This window comes from Gastrolobium bilobum, unplaced genomic scaffold (assembly GCF_033153095.1).
Source record: "Gastrolobium bilobum isolate Gb01-03AN ecotype WA unplaced genomic scaffold, APGP_CSIRO_Gbil_v1 utg15844, whole genome shotgun sequence".
In the NCBI taxonomy this organism is placed as follows: Eukaryota; Viridiplantae; Streptophyta; class Magnoliopsida; order Fabales; family Fabaceae; genus Gastrolobium; species Gastrolobium bilobum.
The window spans coordinates 39,366-55,326 of NW_026896862.1; positions in this window are offsets into that span (position 1 = coordinate 39,366).

Here is a 15,961-nt window from a genome sequence, read left to right on the forward strand (position 1 = left end):
GCAGTGTCTGCCGATGCTATCAGGCTTCGATTATTCCCTTTTGCTGTTAAGGGAAGGGCTCTCAATTGGATAGAAAGGCAGCCAGCTAATAGTATCATGACATGGGAAGACTTGTCAACAAAGTTCTTTGCCGAGTTCTTTTCTATGGAGAAGTACAACCAGCTGGTGAATGAGATCACCAACTTCCGCCAACTTGAAGGAGAATCATTGTGTGCAACCTGGAATAGATTCGAAGAACTTATCAGAAAGTGTCTGCACCATGAGGGAGGCGATGATAGAAAGGTGGCGATCTTCTTTAATGGCATCTCTCCTGAAACAAGGTTGGTGATTAATAGTGCAGCTGGAGGTTCTATCGGCAGAGTACATCTGAGCAAGCTCTGGACTTGATAAAGAAACTGGCGAGAAATGAGAATGAGAGCTTCCCAGTTCAAGCAAGAAAAGGAGTGATAAAGTTGGAGAGCAATGATGTTATGCTTGTTGAACAAAAGCTGTTGTCCAAGAAGCTTAATAGTCTGAATGAAAAGTTTGATAAACTGCAAGTGTCCAAGGTTCAATCAACTTCTGTGGTGTGTGAATACTGTAGAGAGGCTCACGAGTCTAATGAGTGCCTTACTCTAATGGGTGATAATCCACAGCAGTTGCAAGTAAATGGGGTTTGGTATGAACAGAAGCCCCAACAAATTTTTTCAAGAAATCAGAATTTTCCTTCTGGAAGTAATTTTCAGAGGAGAGATCAAGGAGGTGGTCTTGACTATAGTTCCAACAACTTTCTGCAACCTCCTCCTATTCCACAAAAGGAACCTTCTGATTTGGAAAAGTTAATTGGACAAATGGCTCAACATTCTAATGCTTTCATGGAGGAGACTAGAGCCAATACCAAAAACACAAATGCTTTCATGGAAGAGACTAGGGCCAATACCAAAAATATGAATGCTTCTATCAGAAATTTGGAGAATCAGATTGGCCAACTGGTTAAGCAAATTGCTGATAGAACTCCAGGTACCTTCCCTAGTAACACAGTTACTAATCCGAGGGAAGATTGTATGGTCATCACAACCAGAAGTGGTAAAGTACTGCCATCTCTGGAGGTTGAAGAGAAGCTGGATCCTGCAGGAAAACCTAAAAAAGAAATTAAGAAACCTGCTGAAATGGTGAAGCCAGCTGAAAAAGAAAAAGCAAAAGAGAAATTTGAGTGGAGTCCTGAATATGTGAGAGCCATGGCACCTTATCCGGAAAGATTCAAGAAAGATGCCCAGAAACAACATTATGAAAGGTTCCTGGATATATTCAGAAAGCTTCACATTAATATTCCATTTGCTGAAGCCTTGACTAATATGCCCAATTATGCCAAGTTTATGAAGGACCTTTTGTCAAGAAAACACAAGTTGCAAGAATGCCAAACGGTGACACTCACTGAGGAGTGTAGTGCTATTATTACAAAGAAGTTCTCGCCTAAGCGTCATGATCCAGGGAGCTTCAACATTCCAATTGCTATTGGTAATACTAATGTCGGCAAAGCCTTGTGTGATCTTGGGGCAAGTATAAATCTGATGCCCTTATCCGTGTATAAATCATTGGGGATATCTGAGCTTAAACCTACTATGGTTTCCTTGCAACTCGCTGACAAATCTTTAAGGAAACCTAGTGGTATAATTGAAGATGTTCTTGTGAAAGTGGACAAGTTCATCTTTCCGGCAGATTTTGTAGTATTGGACATGGAAGGGGGAACTGAGATGCCTCTTTTGCTGGGTAGATCTTTCTTGGCCACTGCTCGGGCCATGATTGATGTTGAAAATGGAAAGCTTGAGTTAAGGATGAATGATGAGACAATTACCATCAACGTCTTTGACTCTATGAAACAATCTTCTGACAAAGGCGACTGTTTTAAACTTGATGTTTTAGAGCAAGTGGGGAAAGAAGATGGTGCCCCAAAAATAGAGTTGAAGGAGCTTCCTGAAACTCTTCAATATACCTTCTTGGGTAATGAGGAGGCGGTGATTGAAGTATTGAAGGAACATGGGACTGCCATAGGGTGGTCTATTTCTGATTTGAAAGATAAAGATCCTTCTTCCCGTACACACAAAATTCTTAATAAGGATGATGACAAAAATGTGAGGAAACCTCAAGGGAGGCATCATCCTACAATGAAGAAGGTAATGAGAAAGGAAGTGGTGAAGCTTCCTGATGCTGGTATAATTTACCCGATTTCAGATACTGGTTGGGTAAGTCCAGTGAAGACTGTTCCGAAGAAGGGAGGCGTCACTGTGGTCCACAACGAAAAAAATGAACTAATTCTGACCAGAATTATTACTGGTTGGAGGATGTGTGTGGATCACCGGAGGTTGAATGCCGCCAAAAGGAGGACCTGTGAGAGAGACACTAAGACTCTGTCTCTCAGAGGAAACACCACTTGAAAGAGGTAAACGTCAGGTTCGTGACGTTAAACAAGCGCTCATTGGGAGGCAACTCAATGTAGAGTTTATGTTATTCTTAAAAAAAAAAATACATGTTCAATATCTGGATTAAAATGTTGAGTTGTATGTTAAGATGCATTGACATATTGTTTTCTGAATGTGATTCCAACTGTTGCTTTGTTATGTTTTATTTTTGAGATAAAGTTTGAAACAAATCTGGGAATGGTGGTTTGCTATATACTTCCGGCTTGATTACTTGTTATCTAATTGCCCTATTGTCATATTCTGTGCATTGGGAAATTTTTCTGGTTTTCAGGGTTCACAAGCTGGAAAGTCTAAGAAAAAAATTGGCGGTACCAAAAAGGGCTAAGACATCTGCTTCTGCGTCTTTTGATGATTTTCAGTTTGCTTATGCACCGATGCATCCAGTGCCATCAGTTCTTCCATTTGCTAAGTCATCCCATGCTGCTGAGGGAGATGACATGGAGGATTGATTATATCTCCTTACTGCTGGAGATTGTTTTAATTGCTTTATTTTAGTTTATCTTTTTAGAGCTTTTGCTGTTTTATTATGACCATAGGATTGATGTTAGGGTCATTTAGATGATGTGAGTTTGTTTATGTCCCATACATTCTGATATTTTTATTGTGCGGATTATAGTTTATTCTATATACTGTTGTTTGTTCCATGGTGCAGATATTTTGCTAATCTTTGGGTTTAATTATTGCTGGGGACAACAATTCTTTAAATCTGGGAATGGTAGGCATTGGGAAGCACTCTGGAACTGCAATCTTTTCTATCAGGGGAGATATTCTAAACTCTTTACATTTTATTTTTAGTTAATTGTTAGTTTGTGTTGCTCTTATATTTTATTTAAAAATAAAATAAAATTGGAAATACATTTATGAAGCAATTCTTAGGTTTAAATGTGCTTACCTAGTTAACTTGCTGGATTGAATCTTAGGAAGCATGTTTGTGTGACATTCTGGTATAACATTGCATAGGTATAATTGGATTACATGATTGCTCGTTTGTCTGAATTGATGTTGTGAAATTCTAATAATGTCTGAGGTTAATTTTTATGAGTCTATGTTGATACCACAGCTTGTGAGGTTTGAGCTTAAACACTGAAATTTTTTGTTGAGAGACCCCACTGTTGTAACACTCTAGAACTTGATTTGTTTCTCTGTGATGCATGCATTGGTTGAGATGATTAAGGCATTTTGTTCTTGTTAGCCTATGGCCAAAATAGCTCACCTGTATGACAAATTTCCATTGCTAGCCCCTTGAGCTTGAGCATATTTTGTTGATAAATGACCTCTTAGCCTGATTGATGACTTAGCTTATATCCATGTGACTTACCCTGTTTGAGATTGAATTACTGATGTGTTGAAAATAAATAAAGAAATTGAGGTAAGCTCCACAAAGGTTAAGTGATAAGGGGTTGTGCAAAAAAAAATTATTATTATTATTTATGCATAAAAGGTGGCTGAAAGGAATTAATTCTCGAAATTCTGTGGAAATGTTAGTGGAGCAAGACCATTGAATTGAATGTGCTAAATTGTAAGAGTATTAGTTTTTCAATCTCATTGTTGTTTTGAGCTACTATCCATATATTCCTACCTGTTTAACCCAGCCAAGATACAACCTGTGAAGTCCTTTTGATCAATTGGTGCATGTGTTTGATTCTTCATTTTAAAGAATTTTGAGAATATGATCAACCTTATGGTAGTGTTATAGCGGTGTTGGATCGAGTGCTCATGATACCCTTAACACTGAGTGTTAAGTGAATATTATTTATCTTTGTAAGGGGTAAATCAATGTAGACTTGCATCTTTATGAAGCTGATGATATTTTTGGAATTTTGTGATGTTGGATCAGTCATGCTTAATATATTGTGTCTGAGAGTGTCTATGTATTGTTATGCTGGAATGATTGTTTATTTCCTGGATTGAGTCTTGTACATTGCTGGGGACAGCAACGTTTAAATCTGGGAATGATTTGATGTGCCTCTGGCATGTGATGTTTTCCGAGCCAAAAATAATAAGAAATCAGTCATAAAAGAGCATTTTCTGTATATTAATTACTTTTATTAGTTAGTTTTCCTATCACAGTTTATTTTTCATCTTTTATATCACTTTTGCAGGTTAAAGCAAGAAGAAATAGGAAAATTGAGAAAAATTGAAAAATGAAAGTGGCGCTACCCACGCCACTTTGGCGTTGTTGCAGTGCCGGAAAAATACAGAGACCAGGGATTTGGCGCGAGACCCGCGCCAGAATGGCGCTACCCGCGCGAGAAATCTACCCAGTGCAAAAAAGTGGCGCTAGACCCCGTCAGAATGGCGCTACCCGCGCGGACTTCAGCGTGGAGGCAATTTTGAACTTAAAAGGACGCTGCGAGGGTTCTTGGAGGGAGACTTTTGACGACGGAGCAGAACTAGGATTTGTGAAGGAGGAGAAGAGCAGAGGATTGTACTTAGTTTCTCATTATAATTACATTCTTTCATCTTTATCTTTTATAATTTTATGTCAGCCATGTCTATAGCTGGCTAATTTCTTTTATTGTAGTTAGGGTCACAAACCCTATGTGAACCTTTTCACGCTGGATTGATTATTTTCGCTCGTTTATTTTAATATATTTTATTTTTACCCTGTGCGTATTGATATTATTTCTGTTAGACTTGATCAACCTAATAGGAGATAATAATTTGGGAATTAGGGCTCGCAATAGGAATATTAAGGTTTTTGATTCTGAAAAGGGGTAAGGTAACAATTTATGCATGCTCTAGGGATAGACTTGTGTGAGTTGCAGTCGTTTGATTTATTGTGATTAATGCTTAATTTCATGCAGTGTTGCTAAGGGATTAGGATTCCAATTGAATTAAAGGGTTAGATTGCCAAGGGATGAGATTTAACTAATTATTTAAGATGATAATTTGTCTGAGTTATTAAATTGAATGAACGTTGTCAATCAATCCAAAGTTTAAAGTGTGGATCATATGGTGCGTGTACCTTAGCTGCAATGCCTTTTATTATTCTTACAAAAATCCATCTCTGTTGTTTTCTCATAACCAAAATTCAAAAACAAGTCTTTATTTTCAGTTCTCATTTTACACAAATCGACAATATTTGTCACAAACTCTTTGAACTCCTCCATTCTTGAAAGGACTATTAATTGATATACGATCACAATCCCTGTGGAGACAAACTTTACTTATCATTATATTACTTGTGCGATCGGTATACTTGCCGGTGAGCATCAGATGCTATGAAAAGGTAGATTATTATAAGATCACATCTTTAAGATCTTACAAGTAGAATCTAATATCTCAAATTCATGATATCTTATGCTTAATCAAGATATTGTTTTTTTTTTAAATTAGGTTTGAAGCAAATCATTAAAATGATTTTGAAACCTCTTGATGAATTGTTTTGGAGTGTGATTGGCGCCACAAATCTCTTAATCTTGTCTTAATTTTTAATTGATTTGATTTTTTTAGAAATCAAATTTTATATGGTGCCAACTTCATATGGATTATGACACTTCTTCAATTGATGACGATGGTTCATATAAGAAATGTTCATTTGTGCCTATAAGTGCTAATTTTCGTATTGTACGTGTAATATTATAATAAACCTAATCAAAAGTGGCTAGAAAGAAATGTTGTGTAGAATCCTTGTGAGCATAACCTACTAAAAAACTACCATTAAAAAACATTATGCTTGGAGAAAACTCCTCTTGAAAGTGGCGCTTTTCTTGGTGGTTTGAGCATTGGAGAGTTGTTTGATTCCATTTAAGTGTGGGAATTTACTCCTAGAATACTAGTGAAGGATTTTGAGATAAGAAATCCTCTTTTCTTTTAAGTTTCATAATGATTGATTTTTGGGTTGTCATTGAAGAATGTTGAATGGATGATGGTGTTTGAGTTTGATTTAGACTTGGTCTTAGTTGGAAAGAATGATGAGGAGGCTAAATGAATGGTATAACCAATAGGACTACCTGAAGCATTTTTGAAAAATTACATGTTAAAGTGTTGGATTACTTGTGTTCCAAGTAATGTGTCACAGGTTATTGATGGTGCTTATATTCATTTGAATTATAGGATTGAATCAAGTGAAAAATTGGTGAGCAAACAAGCATTGGAAGAGCCAATGGATCTTGGCATTGAATCTTGAATAAGTCAAGAATTGGTAAGTCATCAAGTGTAGTATTAATGATGTTTGTTCACTAGTTTGCTATGTGTTTTTGTAATGTTAATTGATGGTATTCTTCACCTTGAATTAGGTGTTGGTTGTAGCAAGCTGGTGAGTATTGATATTTTAAGTAATTTCAAGTGTGTGTGGAGTTACTTGTTCTTGAAGCAAGCAATTGGATAAGGAGCTTCTAGAGGTAAGCTTTCGATCCTTAGGGTTAATCCCTAATTCGTTTCACCAAACTCTAAAGGAGTTATGGTTTGATATGGTGTTTGTAAATGCACTTGATTTGGATTAATGCATTGATACATGTATGTGTATGCTATATGTGAAACACAAGACGAACAATTTCTTTTGTGAGACATAAGTTGGACAATTCCTTATGTTTGGTATAAGATGGACAATTCCATATACCCAATATGTTGCAAGATGGAAAATTCCTTGTATAATTCATACTTGAGGCCAGTAAAATTGTTTGTTGCATAAGCGTTCCAATGATGGCGTATTGACCAGAGGGATGTCTTGATTGATATAGATGTACATTGCATCTTTATATGCATGATGTATTGTCTGTATTTATTTCTTTTACATTGAAGTGAACTTAGGGGCGGAGGAATTCTTCAAGGATCCCTAGTTTACTGAGATGTGTATCTTACCGTGTAGGGATTATATTTCATGTACAGGTCCTGATATTGGAGGAGTTGGACCATCCCTTAGCAGGAAGGCCAGCTAGGGACTGATAGCTTGTATGCTATTTATTTTGATAGATTTCACATAATGTATTATTTTGAGCTATTGATGTATCTTTGTAAATTTGAGGATCGTGTGTAAGTCTATGTTTTGAGTATTCCAATATGTAAATGTATTTGGATGTAAAGCTTTTGAGATTATGTTGAGAACATGATGTACATCTATGTTGAAAGAGGCTTACATGCCAAGTGATGTCAAATGTAATCATGTAATATATATTATGTTGGCATTTCATTTTATATGTATGAAATGTATGATTATGTAATTGGAATGATCCATGGATGGATCAATGTATTGAGCCTTGAGTTGGCTAGATTTATATATTATAATTGAAATGCAATGTCAATTAGGTGTCCTATGAATTTGGGAAGGTTTCCCTACACTCTTGTGCAACAAGAAGATGTCAATCGGGGGGGATTCGAATCCCCACTGCTAAATCAAAGAAATTTGGCTATTGTCTAGCCTTTGTTTCAAAAATAATAGAGGGACTCGAATCCTCCAATGAGGGATTCAAATCCCTACTGAAAATTTGCTGAAAATAAGCTACTAGAATGAAAAATTAAGGGAGGGATTTGAATCCTCCAGCTTGGGATTCGAATCCCTAGTGTAAAATTTGTGGAATTCGAATCTTTTTCGAAAGGCATACGAATCCTACATGTTCCCAAGCTGAAATGTGATTTCTAAAGGGACCAAGGTAGTAGAATCTTATACTTAACAAGTATATTAAGGAATAATAAGCTAAATTGGAATGGATTGCAATACACAAGGTAATGGAAAAAGTGTGTTCACATTTTTTTTACACATTTTAAAATTATGAGCATAGTTTTTTACCTTTCACATTCATTTAATTAAACATGCTTCACTTAATACCATTTGTATGATAATATACTGGGTACACCCGAGGTGTTACATATATCAAAAGTAGGATACAACATTTCACCTTTGTTTAAATTCATATTCTATATAGTAAAAACTTATTTTTGATTTTTGATGAATCTCTCATTTGAATCACTTATGAACATTACATCTTGATTTGGTATCTCTATTTTATGTTAAGCTATGATAATTTCTTACAGATGCAAAATAAACATCATATTTTCTAAAATTACAAAATATAATATTAGATTTTCTTAAACAAAGAAAAATATAGCAAAATTTTTAGGAAGTCTCCAAAATCAGATCCTTCTCTCTAATCTTCATCAATGGGACGTAACAAAACATACATAACTTTTCAATTAGTAAACATATTTATTAGAAGTAGAGAGAAGCAGTGCATAAAATACACACAATAGCCAAAATTCTGATGACAGTGACCTAGTATTAGAAGTATCATGTGAGCTTAAAGAAAAATGCTGAAGTCCTGTTTTTGTTTGTCTATGAGTCTTTCATTTGAAAAATCTAAATGTCTGCTAAGACATATTTGTTCCCTCCCTATACTCTTATTAGCATCTTAAATATGCTTAATTCTGTCATCCAGGTTGTAACAAAGGAATACAAGAAAAACATGTAACTCCCCAATGCCTTCTATCAAGTACTTCATCTTCTTCTCTAAAGAAATATGGTTACAATGCAATATCTCTGGATTCTTTTTATTCATAGCAATAATTTCTTCACATGAAAACCAATAATCCAAGAATAGATTGATCACCTTTTACAAATTATGTCAGCTTGTTGTAGCAGTAGACCCGATTGTCATTGCCGAATCCTTCTTCTTATATTTATAGAAAATCCTAATCAAAAACACAAGTTTATATACAATGTTGTGATGAAATGATTAGCCTAGATACAAGGGTTCTTTAGTCAAGATCCTAAAAATATGGGCGGAATCAAACCCAAAGTCCTTGACAAATTGTATTCTAAGACATAGTTTTGTCTCTTGCTACAAGTAATGATAGCTGGATACAAAAGTATTATCTTAAATATTTGTTTATCATCAAGGCTAGCAAAAGACCTTATAAGCTCTGTATGTCCCTCAACATGTTTTACACTATAGTTCAAGATTAATGGGAGCTTATGCAACAATTTACATTCCCTCCACTAAGCTATATTAGGAACTTGATTCTTGGAATAAGCTGATTATCAAAATCATATTTGAGAATTGAATGGTGCCTTACAATCAAATGGATACCATTAAGTAGTTCCAAGAAACCCATGATTCTTTCAATCTCATGTACTGATCCATGACAGATTGCCTTTGGTAGATTAACTTTGTTGAGAACATCATCAATCTTGTCACGTAAAACTCCGCCTTAATCAGCAAGTAATTGAATCTTATGAAGAAAAATCCTCCAATGGTTTGGTGACATTGCACTTGATTTTTGGGAGCTTATGTAGCACTATCCTAGTGATTTTCTCATCTCCTCCAATAAGCATTGTCTAAATTTTGATTCTTAGTGTGAGGTGATTGTCCAAATCATAATTAAGAATCAAAGGGAACTAGTCAATTAGATGAATATCATCAATGAAATTCTAAGAAAGTTATGATTCTCTCAATTTCATGCATTGACCTAAGACACAATGCATTTTCCAAAATCACCTTGTTAAGCACATAAGCAATATGTTATGGACCCAATTTATAGGCTTATGACTTAACAACCCACAACAAACAAACAACTAAGATAGATAAGGGTAACAACCTTATCACATCACTAGGAGAGAAAGAGAGAGAGAGAGAGAGAGAGAGAGAGAGAGAAGATAAGACTCACAACTAGGGGTGGCGATTCGGGTCGACAAGACATGATACGACATGTATTCAACACCAGTACAATACACTCAACTTGAACACAACGCGAAATTGAAATTGGGTCAAAACTTTCGACATGAACATGACTCGCTTATTTTGCGTGTTGACATGACACAGAACAAATAACCTGTAAACTCATAGTGTGTTGCTTATTATGCGAGCTGACATGACACAACACGATACAAATAACCTATTATCCCCAAATCGTGTTAATTATTATGTGGGTTGACACGACATGATAAGTTACGAATAACTTGTTTACAACATGACACGAAAAACCTAAAATATGATAAATACGGGTCAATTTTGGGTTGGATGGTTAACACGCGACATGACACGAATTTGAAAATGGATCGACCCGAACACTAGTTTTTTATGTCATGTCAGCAGGTCGTGTTGATAATTGCCACCCCTAATCTAAACAATCCTAAGGGGATCATAACTCTACTCCCACCAAGTAACTCATATATAAATAGGGGTTAAAGCTATCAGTTATACACTTTACACTCTATTATTTTTAATAGTCATTGTGCACACATCTCATGCCTTGTGTACATTGTTATTCTCCATGCACAATGATATACTGCCCCTTGCGATGTGTCCTTCATAAACACCTGCAAGTGTACTGATCCCACATTGATATTTCACCCACTGGGTGAATATCCTCGATCTGCTTGAATCGAACCGAATGCATATTGGAAATGGATCAATATGATTTCACATATGGTTTTGTAAAGACATGGTACTTGTTTGTGTTGTCGTTAATTTATGTATGCATATAAACTCCGAGTACTTTTATTGTAGGGTTTTATTTCTCTCCTTTCATATAAGATAGTTATCTTACGTTGTAGAGAGAAAATGGGTGGGTCCCCCCATTGCATAAAAAAAGAAAGAAAAAAGGTGAGGTGCGAAAATCAAACTGAGATAACATGAGAGAAGTTATCTTATGTGAAAAGAGAGTAATATTTCCCTTTATTGTAACATATAAAGTTAATGAACGCAAAATGTGCTACAAAAATATTTGAATGGGAATTCTTCCTCTGCATTGGCTCTCCCAGAGGGTATTTTATTCTTTCTTAATCATGTATTTTAATCTATTGTTATAAAATGAAGTTGCATTTTTAATTGTCAATATATTCTCTTCTTTTATTTTACATATAAATTTATTGTTAAAAAAATCTCTTCTACTATTGTTAATTAATTCCTTATTTATTACTTTTTTTTATCAAGATCTTTTCTTTTTATGTTTTTAAATTTTAAATTTTTATATCGTTTCATATTTTTAAATGAGAGTACGGTCAAACAATCATAATAATTTACCTAAGTTACACTCAACATATATTTATTGATACCTGGGTATCCAAAATCCTAATTCAATTTTGTCTTTCAACGTTACCACATTTTTGGGTGTTACGACTCTCAAAATACATTTAGTTCTTCCTTTAAAATGGAGATGAAAAATTATGGGACAAGATTTCTATATCAAATTTATATAAATCTTTCTACTGATTTTTTTAATCTATATTGTTAAGGGTACACATCTTATCAGACTTCAAATGCATAATTTTTTAGAGGTACAGAAATCTCCTATGATATGATCCTTCATATAGCCCAACAACAAAGAAAGAAATGTACCTAATGTAATGGAGCTTTGACATGAGAAGAAAATCATATAAGTGAACCCAAAGAGGACAACAGAAACTTAACTGGGCTTCAACGTATTATTCTTTATGGATTGGGCCACTGCTTGCTTTAGATGCATTTCATCCTTCATCCTTTTGGTAAGGCTGTATGACTAATATCTCTAAGCTTGTCTTTGTTGTTGACAATGAACCATGATAAGAAATCTTGTACATTTTTTTTTTTTTTTTTGTAATTGGTCCTTATTTTTTAAATAAAAAAATAGTATATGTTTCCTAAATTTTCCAAAAATTATCAGGATAAAAATAGATTTGACATTCTTAAATTGTCATACCCCTTTTTAATATTTTACTTTTGTTACCCTTATTTGTCTGTGAATTTTATTAGAACATGACACTGTCACTTTTGTTCTCAAAAAATGAGAGAAATTAATCCCTTTTCTTAATTTAACACTGTCACTTTCGAGTACGGGGGATGTGAACCATATATATAACGAAAAAAACTATAGTGCTACCGTACTACCTGCGACGGATCAATGAATATGTGACACGTCAGCGACATTTTGCAAAAGAGAGAAAATAAAAAAAAACGAGAGAGAATAAAATAGCAATTTTAGTACTTTACATGATGTATTTCTGAGATTACATAGTATAAAATACCCCGTCGCATCTAATTTTCATACCTCTGTTATACTGAAAGTTTGCTTATATATAACGAGTCATTGTCTATAAAAAAATAAAAATAAAAACATTTTATATGTTTAACATTTCTCAAATAACAATTTCAAGAGTTTTTGACCGTAATAGTTTAATTTTTAAAATGTTTGACCAGATTAAGCTCTTAATCAAATTTATTATCCGATTAATGCAGAAAAACGTGGCACCTGACTTGTCGTGTTTAAATGTGGTAGTATGCCTGATGCGTATCACAACAATATGTCCTTGATAAGAGACGTGGTACTTGATATGCCACGTCTAAACATGGTAGTCTACCAGAAGCGTTTAGTGTGACTTCGTCATGTGACATGTGAAGTGTGACTTCGTCGTGTGGCATATGAAATCGTATTTATGTTTGTCGCTACACTAAATGTGGTAGTGTGACTACCACATTTAGATGTGGCATGTCAGATGTCATGTCTTTTGTCAACACTAAACGTGTCAGGCATACTATCACATTTAGATGTGACATGTCAGGTGTCACGTCTCTCTACATTAATCTGATAATAAATTTAACCAAAAACTTAATCGGCTCAAACTTTTTGAAAAACGAATTACTACGGTCAAAAAGTCCAATTTCAATATGTATTATTTACGTGTCTCTGCCAAATAAAATATTGAGTTCTAGTATAAAATAAATTCCACATGAATAAAATAACTCTTATTTATTTCATCGAAGATAAAGTAACGGACTATCATCACTCGTGCTAAATTCAAATGCCTAACTTTCAATTTTCAAAGCACAAGGGTACTATGGTGAATATCTGCAGATGTGGCTCCATGGTTTTCCCCATGTATAAGACTCAGAATTCTTCTAGTTCCATCCGAGGATTAACCTAGTAATAGATGATGTTATTATTGCAAGTGCCTATATATATTTTGGTTACAAGTGTCTATATTTGGTTTGTATAATGCAAACACTTTGTTTTAGGTTTATTTAACATTGTGAATCATGGACTTTGGTGTGTTAAATTGCAGCAGATGCTTATGATCTTATATAGATTGTACAATACTTGATTCTTGTGGAAGTTCATTTTAATTTGCCGTGTCATTCAACTAAACAATTGCTTAGAGCTTTAAATCAAGCTCACTTTTTGTTTCCCAGTACTCACTTTCAGGGAATGGTTTTTAATGATATTCTAATAAATGGTTTGCAGGTTTCGGAATTGGGAAGCATTGGATGTGCTTAGGAAGAAACATGATGCACAAGGTGAAGAAATGCTCCCTGGTTGTAGTATTGGTCAACCACACACCTACTTTATTGAACAGGTTGAAATGGTGATACTTGTGGTCAAAATATTCAAAAGAACCAAATCGATCCATAACCAAATCTCCACATTTTAAAAATCGGTTATTTTTAAAAACCAGTTTCATATGAAACTGCATTTTATTTTATAAACTGGTTATTTACCAAACCATAAAAATAATTGGTTATCCATGGTTATCCATAACTAAACTATTTTACAATTAAAGAACAAATAAGTATTATCTTTTATCCTTAACATTAAAATGTAAAAATTACATAAATATGAATCATTTTTAAATATGACATTATTAGAAAAATCTCAAAAACTAATGAAATTTATCGAAGAAAAATATTTCGTCGAAAATTTTGACAAAAATCATATTACGTAAAAAATAGAGACGAAAAAAATTTCGTCGAAACTAGAGACCTAACAAGATTTTGTCATAATCACTGATTTTTTGAGGGACAAAATATTTCAGTCAAAATTCTTGATAGAATCTAAATTCCGTCGAAACTTTTGACAGAAACAATTCTGTCAAACTTTTCAACGAAAAATAATTCTGTATAAATTTTTGACAAAACACATTTTCATATAAAAAATTGACAGAAAATAATTTCGTCAAATTTTTTTACGAAAAATATTTTCGTCCAAATTTTCGACGAAAAATATTTCCAACAAAACACATTTACAGCGAAAATTGTGACCAAATTTTTGACGGAAAATATTTAAGAAATTTTTTTTTATGAAAAATATTTCTATAAAAAATTCTGACGGAAATTTTTTTTGTCAAAGTTCTTTACGGAATCTAAATTCCCTCCAATCATTTCCCTCAAATTTTTTGACGAAAAACATTTTTGTCAGAAAATTTTATCCAAATATTGTTCGTCATAAAATTTTTACAAAAATTTTTCATAGAAATGTGTTCCATTGAAAATTTTGATGGAAATGTTTTTTATCAAAAAACTTGACGGAAATTTTTTTGGTCGAAAATTTTCGATGGAAATGTGTGTCGTTAAAAATTTCGACGGAAATATTTTTGTCAAAAAGTTTAACGAAAATGTTTCCGTCGAAAACTTTCGACGGAATTTGAATTCCGTAAAGAATTTTGATGAGATATTTTTCCGTCAAAAGTTTTCGAAGGAAATGTGTTTCGTGGAAAATTTTGATTTTTTCGTCAAAAATTTCGATGAATATGTTTTTTTGTGAAATATTTTGAGGGAAATGTTTTGACAAAATTTATATTCCGTAACAAAATTTGACAAAAAAAAAATTTCGTCAATTTTTTTTACAGATATGTTTTTTGTCACAAATTTTGATGAAAATGTTTTCCGTAAAAACAACGTGAATCATTTCTATAAGAATCATTTCGTCCTAAGAGTTCCAAAACAATGAAGATTCTTGCAAGAAATAGTTGGTCAACTACCTATAACCAGGAGAAAAATAGACTACTTATAAAAATAGCACAATCCATGAAAAATCGATTTTGAATTTGTTAAAAAATCGGTTTTGAACTTGATAACCGGTTTTAATTCAAAACCGGCTATAAACCACAAACCGGTTTTAAACTGGTTTGGACAAATTAAAAACCGGTTTTTTTATAAAAAAAAGTGGTCCGATTTAAAATCCAAATCGTTTAAAACTGGTTTGGTTTGGTTTGATTTTTGACAATAACCAAACCAAGCCGCTCGATGCCCACCCTACTTGTGCTCTAAAAAAAGAAATTTGGTAAATGGCAATAGTGAGTCAAGTTAATCGCTTACCATAAGGATTACTCAGACTTTCTTTGACAAGTCACATTCCATCACTACTGGACAAAATTGTTTATTATGAATAGGTTGGAAATTTATCATAGATTGGGAATTTGAATCATTTCGCCAAGTAGGTAGTGAATAAGGATTGCTGAGTTGGACCTATGAAGCTGTTCCGATGTTTTTTCACATTTTGTTCTTCACCAACTGCTTTCTTGTTGATCTGGATAACAAAATGAGCATTTTTGTTCTTGGTACTGACTCTGGATTTTTTTATGCCAAGAAGAAAAGCAGGAAGAATGACAAACTTGAGCTGAAGAAATATGATCCAACGTTAAAGCGCCATGCTACGTTCACAGAAATCAAATGAGAAAATAGCGCCTTTGTTTTTCACGTTATGCTCATATGCTGAATCAGGTTCTGACTATCTGGTGCACATATTGTAATAACATCACTGATTCATTGATTCTATTTCTGTACAAGATTCATGACGAATTCTATAATGAA